At 41.0% G+C, this 8,865-nt stretch overlaps 1 pseudogene; it reads left to right on the top strand.

Annotated features, from left to right (window-relative positions):
- The first annotated feature begins 4,490 nt into the window (after nucleotides 1-4,490).
- LOC123082641 (uncharacterized) lies at nucleotides 4,491-8,619 on the top strand (annotated as a pseudogene).
- The last annotated feature ends 246 nt before the right edge of the window (nucleotides 8,620-8,865 follow it).

Below are 8,865 nucleotides of genomic sequence, written 5' to 3'. Positions count from 1 at the left end.
TGAACTATTTCTTGTCCTGGCCACTCACTTCAGGGGCTTGTCTAGCAAAGGTAAACACAACACTGTTGTTGATGCTTCAGCCGATACCATAGTTCTGTACCATGAAAACTGTGGCAACTTCCACTGCTTCACGGTGCTTACCCCATGTGCTATTTTCGATGTGATGGTACCCCCATACAACAACACTGCTGGCTGGGATTGCCGCATACTGAAGCGAGTACCCATTCTCAAATACTACTAGTGAGTGTTCTCTTCCACTCCTAAATTCAGTTTATGAAGAACATTTGGATGCTTGCTTCTGCTCGCTGATGAAAACGTTCTTTGGTTTCAGGTTTGGTGGACGCATGGTACTCCAGGCTCAAGGAGATGCCCAAGAATTTTTAGATGAAGGGTGTAACAATGTCGTGACACTTATCATCTAGGAACCTACATGACCATCCTTACCATCATCTGATCAGCGCGCTGTCTTGCATGTTGTAAATAACAGTTGTATCATGCGAAAGGCAGTCAGTCAGTTAGTTGTAAGCTAGTCCAACCTATCTCTCACTAGGCTAGCAAAATCTTCTTCCTAGCCTTATTCATCACGGTTTTAACTATTTCCTGTCGCCCGGGATCTTCTTATCGTGCGTCGTGATTATCATGTGTATAGTCTTTGTTGGTCTAGAATTAGAAAATTTTGTTTTTATTTCCAAAAAGTTCAAAATTGAACAAAAATAAATATATTGGTAATGAATAATGTGAGAGACAGGAAAACAATACTTGAGCGATAAATAATGAAAAAGAAATTGGATGTAATATTCGCCTCGCCCACGAGAAGAAGTTTTCGTTCATGCTCTCCTCTTCCGTTGTCTTCCAATTCCATTGACTTTCCAAATAACATCATTCAGCATCATCTTTGAACCAATCGACACTAGAGAGTAGTAACACAACATTGCCTTTTCAAATAGCACCATTTAGTGTAAGACACACTTTTAGCATGTTCTTAGAATATCTAGATTTTATATGTTCAAAGAAAAATAAACTGGACATGCGGCCTCGTTTCTATTTTGAGCAAGAAGAAAGGTGACTTTTGATCAATACATTTCATAATTCACTAAACATGACACTAACTATGCTCACAAATGTGCATGCCATGGTCATGGCTATTACAAGCATCCAACCCAAATTTGGGTCGACCCATCTATTCCGATGGGTCGGTGGTGTCCGGCAGCCCTGGCTCACTCAACAAATAGAAGTGGCGGCCAGCGGGTGTCTACAACATGTCTGGTTTCCAGATGAGGTGCATACTGATGCCATGGTTTTTCATCGTCTAGGACCTAAATGTGTGATCCAAAAAGAATTGTTACCACCTGAATGGTGCTTCGTCTACCTTGTTGTTGTTGATAATTATAGTTCTAAATTTGGGTATCTTCTGTTTACCCAATCATGCTTTCATTCCTCTGCACAACCAACGCAGGATAACCGTCTTCAGCAGGATGCTCTTCGGTTTCCTGCACCTTATGTCGCATGACTGGGCTAGAAGTAACTAAGAGGCTAGCACTAATGTTCTCACCACCTCAGATGGTAGGTTTTTAGTTTTATTCCTTGTTCCTCAATTTCTTCTTTTCTTTAGTAATGCTCCTATCACTGACAAATCATTTGTTGATCTATTTCTTGTCCTAGCCACTCACTTTAGGGGCTCGTCTAGCAAAGATAAACACAAACACTATTGTTGATGCTTCAGCCGATACCATAGTTCTGCACGATGAAAACTAAGGTAACCTCCACTGCTTCACTACGCTTACCCCCATGCGCTATTTTCGATGTGATGGTACCCCCATAGAACATCACTGCTCGCTGGGACTGCCTCGTACTGAAGCGAGTCCCCATTCTCAAATACTGCTAGTGAGTGTTTTATTCCACTCTTGAATACGTTTTATGAAGCACATTTGGATGCTTGCTTCTGCTCGCTGATGAAAACTTCCTCTGGTTTCAGGTGTGGTGGACGCATGGTACTCCAGGCTCAAGGAGATCCTCGACAACTTTCAGATGAAGGGCGCAACAATGTCATGGCACTTGTCATCTATGAACCTACATGACCATCGTTACCATCATCTTATCAGCGCTCTGTCTAGCATGTTGTAAATAACAGCTGTAACATGCGAAAGGCAGGCAGGCAGTTAGTTGTCAGTCAGTCCAACCTAGCTGACACCAGGCTAGCAAAATCTTCTTCCTACCCTTATTCATCAGGGTTGAAACTATTTCCTGTCGTCAGGGATCTTTTTATCACGCGTCGTGATTTTGATGTGTATAGTCTTTGTTGGTCTGGAATTAGAAAATTTTGTTTTTATTTCCAAAAAATTCAAAATGGAAGAAAAATAAATATATTGACAACGAATAATGTTAGTGATTGGAAAACAATACTTGAGCAATAAATAATGAAAAATAAATAGGAGGTAATATAAGCCTCGCCCACAAGAAGAAGTTTCCTTTCACGCTCTCCTCTTCCGTTGTCATCCAATTCCATCGACTTTCCAAATAGCATCATTTAGCATCGTCTTTGAACCAGAGAGTAGTAACACGACATTGCCTTTTCAAATAGCATCATTTAGTGGTAGAAACACTTTTAGCATGTTATTAGAATATCTAGATTTTATTGGTTCAAAGAAAAATAAACTGGACATTCATCCTTGTTTCAATTTTGAGCAAGATGAAATGTGACTTTTCATAAATACATTGCATAATTACTAGACACGAGACTAACTATGCTGACAAATGTACATGCCTTGGTAATGACTATGACAAGCAGCGGAACCCAAATTTGGGTCGTCCAACCTATTCTGATGGGTCGATGGTCTCGTGCTGCCCTGGCTCAATCAAAAAATAGAAGTGGCGGCCAGCATGTGTCTCTATCATGGCTGGTTTCCAAATGAAGCGCATACAAATGCCATGGTGGTTCGTCATCTAGGACCTGCATCCGTGGTCCCAAAACAATTCTTACAATCTGAACGGCGCTTCGTCTACCTTGTTGTTGTAGATAAATATATTTCTAAATTTGGGTATCTTCTACTTACCCAAGCATGCTTTCATTCCTCTGCAAAACCAACCTGGGATAACTGTCTCCATGCACCTTATGTCGTATGACCGAGCTAGAAGTATTTCAGAGCCTGGCACTAATGCGCTCACCATCTGAGATAGTAGGTTCGCAGTTTCATTGTTTGTTCCTCTATCTCCTTCTTTTATTTAGGAATGCTCCTATCCCTGACAAATCATTTTTTGATCAATTTCTTGTTCTGACCACTCACTTCAAGGGCTCGACTAGCAAAGATAAACATAAACACTATTGTTGACATTTCAGCCGAGAGCATTGTATTGTACCTTTAAAACGAAGGCAACCTGCCCTACATCAGGGCGCTTACCGCTTGTAGTATTTTCGATGTGATGGTACCCCCTTACAACAGTGATCCTGACTGGGGCTGCGCGTACTAAAGCGAGTTCCCATACTCAAATATAGCTGGTGAGTGTTTTCTTCTAGTCTTGAATTCATTTTATGAAGAACATCTGGATGCTTCCTTCTGCTCGCTGATGAAAACATCCTCTGGTTTCAGGTGTGGTGGACGCATGGTACTCCAGGCTCAAGGAGATCCCCAAAAAATTTCAGATGAAGGGCATAATGATGTTGTGGCACTTGTCATCTAGGAACCTACATGACCATCGTTACCATCATCTGATAAGCGCTCCGCCTAGCATGTTCTAAATAACAGTTGTAACCTGCGAAAGGCAGGCAGTCAGTTAGTTGCCAGTCAGTCCAACCTAGCTCTCACCAGGCTACCATAATCTTCTTCCTACACTTATTCATCAAGGTAGAAACTATTTCCAGTCGTCCAGGATCTTCTTATTGTGTGTCGTGATTTTCACGTGTACAGTCTTCCTTGGTCTGGGATTAGAAAATTTTATTTTTATTTTCAAAAAACAAAAAATGGAAGAAAAATAAATATATTGGAAACGAAAAATGTTAGAGATAGGAAAATATTACTTGAGCAATAAATAATGAAAAATGAATAGGAGGTAATATTCGCATCGCCCATAAGAAGAAGTTTCCTTTCATGCTCTCCTCTTCCGTTGTCTTCCAATTCCATCGACTTTTCAAAGAGCATCATTTTGCATCGTCTTTGAACCAATAGACACTAGAGAGTAGTAAGACAACATTTCCTTTCAAATAGCATCATTTAATGGTAGACACACTTTTAGCATGTTATTAGAATATGTAAATTTTATTGGTTCAAAGAAAAATAAACTAGAAATGCTGCCTCGTTTCTATTTTGAGCAAGAAGAAAGGTGACTTTGCTTCAATACATTGCATTGTTAACTAAACATGAGACTAACTATGCTCAAAAATGTGCATGCCATGGTAATGTCTATTACAAGCATCGGAATCCAAATTTGGGTCGAGCCACCTATTCTGATTGGTCCGTGGTGTCCGGCTGCTCCGGCTCACTCAAAAAATAGAAATGGCGGCCAGCGAGTGTCTCCAGCATGGCTGGTTTCCAGATGAAGTGCATACTACTGTCGTGGTGGTTCGTCATCTAGGACCTGCATGCGTGATCCACAAACAATTGTTACCATCTGAATGGTGCTTCGTCTACCTTGTTGTTGTAGATAAGTACATTTCTAAATTTGGGTATCTTCTACTTACGCAAGCATGCTTTGATTCCTCTGCACAACCAACCCCGGATAACCGTCTTCAGCAAGATGCTCTTCGGTTTCGTGCACCTTATGTCGTATGACAGGGCCAAGAGTATTGCTGAGGCTGGCACTAATGCGCTCACCACCTTAGATGGTAAGGTTGAAGTTTCATTGCTTGTTCCTCTTCCTTCTTCTCTTTAGCAATGCTCCTATTTGTGACAAATCATTTGTTGATTTATTTCTTGTCCTGAGCACTCACTTAAAAGGGCTCGACTAGCAAAGATAAACATAAACATTGTTGTTGTCGCTCCAGCCCATCCCATAGTTCTGTACCCTGAAAACGAAGGCAACCTGCAATGCTTCAGGGCGCTTAGCCCTTGCGCTATTTTTGATGTTTTTGGTACCCCCTTACAACAGCGTCGTTGGCTCGGACTGCGCGTACTAAAGCGAGTCCGCATTCTCAAATACAGCTGGTGATTGCTTTCTTCTAGTCTTGAATTCAATTTATGAAAAACACCTGGATGCTTTCTTCTGCTCCCTAATGAAAATGTTCTTTCTTTTCAGGTGTGGTGGACGCACGGTACTCCAGGCTTAAGGAGATCCCCAAAAACTTTCAGATGAAGGGCGTAACGATGTCGTGGTACTTGTCATCTAGGAACCTACATGACCATTGTTACCATCATCTAATCAGCACTCTGTCTAGCATGTTGTAAATAACAGTTGTAACATGTGAAAGGCAAGCAGTCAGTTAGTTGTAAGTCAGTCCAACCTAGATCTCACCAGGCTAGCAAAATCTTCTGCCTACCCTTATTCATCAGGGTTGAAACTATTTCTTGTCATTCGGGAATCTTCTTATCATGCATCGTGATTTTCATGTGTAGAGTCTTTGTTGGTCTGGAATAGAAAATTTTGTTTTTATTTCCAAAAAACTCAATATGGAAGGAAAATAAATATATTGATAACGAATAATTTTAGAGATTGGAAAACAGTACTTGAGCAATAAATAGTGAAAAAGAAATAGGAGGTAATATTCGCCTCGCCCATAAGAAGAACTTTCCTTTCACGCTCCCCTCTTCCGTTGCCTTCCAATTCCACCGACTTTCCAAATAGCATCATTTAGCATTGTCTTTGAACCAATAGACACTAGAGAGTAGTAACACAACATTGCCTTTTCAAATTGCATCATTTATTGGTACACACACTTTTAGCATGTTATTAGAATATCTAGATTTTGTTGGTTCAAAGATAAATAAACTGGACATGCGACCTCGTTTCTATTTTGAGCAAGAAGAAAGGTCACTTTTGATTAATACATTTTATAATTCACTAAACACGAGACTAACTATATATGCTCACAAATGTGCATACCATGGTAATAGCTATTATAAGCATCGAAACCCAAATTTGGGTCGACCCATCTATTCCGATGAGTCAGTGCTGTCTGGCTGCCCTGGTTCACTCAAAAAATAGAAGGGGCTGCCCTGGTTTCCTGATAAAGTGCATACCGATGCCATGGTTTTTCATCGTCTAGGACCTGCATGCGTGATCCAAAAAGAATTGTTACCAACTTAACGACTCTTTGTCTACCCTGTTGTAGATAATTATAGTTCTAAATTTGGGTCTCTTCTGCTTACCCAAGCATGCTTTCATTCCTCTGCACAACCAACCCGGGATAACCATCTTCAGCAGGATGCTCTACGGTTTCTCGCACCTTATGTTGTATGACTGGGCTAGAAGTAACTCAGAGGCTGGCACTAATGTGCTCACCGCCTAAGATGGTAGGTTTGTAGTTTCATTCCTTCCTCTATTTCTTTGTTTTCTATAGTAATGCTCCTATCACTAAAAAATCATTTTCTCATCTATTTCTTGTCCAGACCACTTACTTCAGGGGCTCGTCTAGCAAAGATAAACATAAACACTATTGTTGATGCTTATGCTAATACCATAGTTTTGTACCCTAAAAAGGAAGGTAACCTGCAGTGCTTCAGGGCGCATAACCCTTGCACTATTTTTGATGTGATGGTACCCCCTTACAATAGCGCTGTTGGCCCGGACTACGCATACTAAAGCGAGTCCCCATTCTCAAATACAGCTGGTGAGTGTTTTCTTCCAGTCTTTCGTTCAGTTTATGAAGAACATCTGGATGCTTCCTTCTGCTCGTTGATGAAAACGTTCTTTGGTTTCAAGTGTGTTGGACGCACGGTACTCCAGGCTCAAGGAGATCCCCAAAAAAATTCCGATGAAGGGTGTAACAATGCCGTGGCAATTGTCATCGAGGAACCTACACGACCATCATTACCATCATCTAATAAAAGCCATGTCTAGCATGTTGTAAATAACAGTTGTAACCTGTGAAAGGAAGGCAGTCAGTTAGTTGTCAGTCAGTCCAACCTAGCTCTCGCCAGGCTAGAAAAATCTTCTTCCGACCCTTATTCATCAGGGTTGAAACTATTTCCAGTTGTTTGGGATCTTCTTATCGTGCGTCGTGATTTTCACGTGTACAGTCTTTGTTGGTCTGGAATTAGAAAATTTTGTTTTTATTTCCAAAAGACTCAAAATGGAAGGAAAATAAACATACTGATAACGCATAATGTTAGAGATTGGAAAACAATACTTGAGCAATAAATAATGAAAAAGAAATAGGAGGTAATATTGGCCTCGCCCACAAGTTTCCTTTCACGCTCTCCTCTTCCATTGTCTTCCAATTCCATTGCCTTTCCAAATCGAATCATTTAACATCGTCTTTGAACCAACAGACACTAGAGAGTAGTAACACAACATTGCCTTTTCAAGTAGCATCATTTAGTGTTAGACACACCTTTAGCATGTTATTAGAATATCTAGATTTTATTGGTTCAAAGAAAAATAAACTGGACATGCGGCCTCGTTTCTATTTTGAGCAAGAAGAAAGGTGACTTTTGAGCAATGCATTGCATAATTACTAAACACGAGACTAACTATGCTCACAAATGTGCATGCCATGGTAATGGCCATTACAAGCATCAAAACCCAAATTTGGGTCGACCCATCTATTCCGGTGAATCGGTGGTGTCCGGCTGCCCTGGCTCACTGAAAAAATAGAAGTGGCGGCCAGCAGGTGTCTCCAGCATGGCTGGTTTCCACATGAAGTGCATACCGATGCCATGGTTGCTCATCGTCTAGGACCTGCATGCGTGATCCAAAGAGAATTGTTACCAACTGAACGATGCTACAGCTACCTTGTTGTTGTAGATAATTATAGTTCTAAATTTGGGTATCTTCTGCTTACCCAAGCATGCTTTCATTCCTCTACACAACCAACCCGGGATAACTGTCTTCAGCAGGATGCTCTATGGTTCCATGCACCTTATGTCGTATGACTGGGCTAGAAGTAACTCAGAGGCTGGCACTAATGTGCTCACCACCTCAGATGGTAGGTTTGTAGTTTCATTCCATATTCTTTAGTATTTCTCCTATCACTGACAAATCATTTGTTGATCTATTTGTTGTCCTCACCACTCACTTCAGGGGCTCGTCTATTAAAGATAAACATAAACACTATTGTTGATGCTTCAGCCGATACCACAGTTTTGTACCATGAAAACGAAGGCAACCTCCACTGCTTCACATTGCTTACCCCATGCGCTATTTTCAATGTGATGGTACCCCCATACAACAACACTGCTGGCTGGGACTGCGCGTACTGAAGCAATTTCCTATTCTCAAATACTGCTGGTGAGTGTTTTCTTCCACTCTTGAATTCAGTTTCTGAAGAACATTTGGATGCTTGCTTCTGCTCGCTGATGAAAACGTTCTTTGGTTTCAGGTGTGATGGACGCATGGTACTCCAGGCTCAAGGAGATCCCCAAAAACATTCAGATGAAGGCCATAACAATGTCGTGGCACTTGTCATCTAGGAACCTACATGACCATCATTACCATCATCTAATCAGCGCGCTATCTTGCATGTTGTAAATAACAGTTATATCATGAGAAAGGCAGGTAGTCAGTTAGTTGTGAGTCAGTCCAACCTATCTCTCACCAGGCTAGCAAAATCTTCTTCCTAGACTTATACATTAGGGTTGAAACTATTTCCTGTCGCCCGGGATCTTCTTATCCTGCGTCGTGATTTTCATGTGTAGAGTCATTGTTAGAGATAGTAAAATAATGCTTGAGATATAAATAATGAAAAAGAAATAGGATGTAATATTCGCCTCGCCC

Source organism: Triticum aestivum, chromosome 1B, assembly GCF_018294505.1.
Source record: "Triticum aestivum cultivar Chinese Spring chromosome 1B, IWGSC CS RefSeq v2.1, whole genome shotgun sequence".
Classification (NCBI taxonomy): Eukaryota; Viridiplantae; Streptophyta; class Magnoliopsida; order Poales; family Poaceae; genus Triticum; species Triticum aestivum.
The sequence above is the reverse complement of the archived record's forward strand: the minus strand, read 5'-3'. Positions and strand labels throughout refer to the sequence as shown.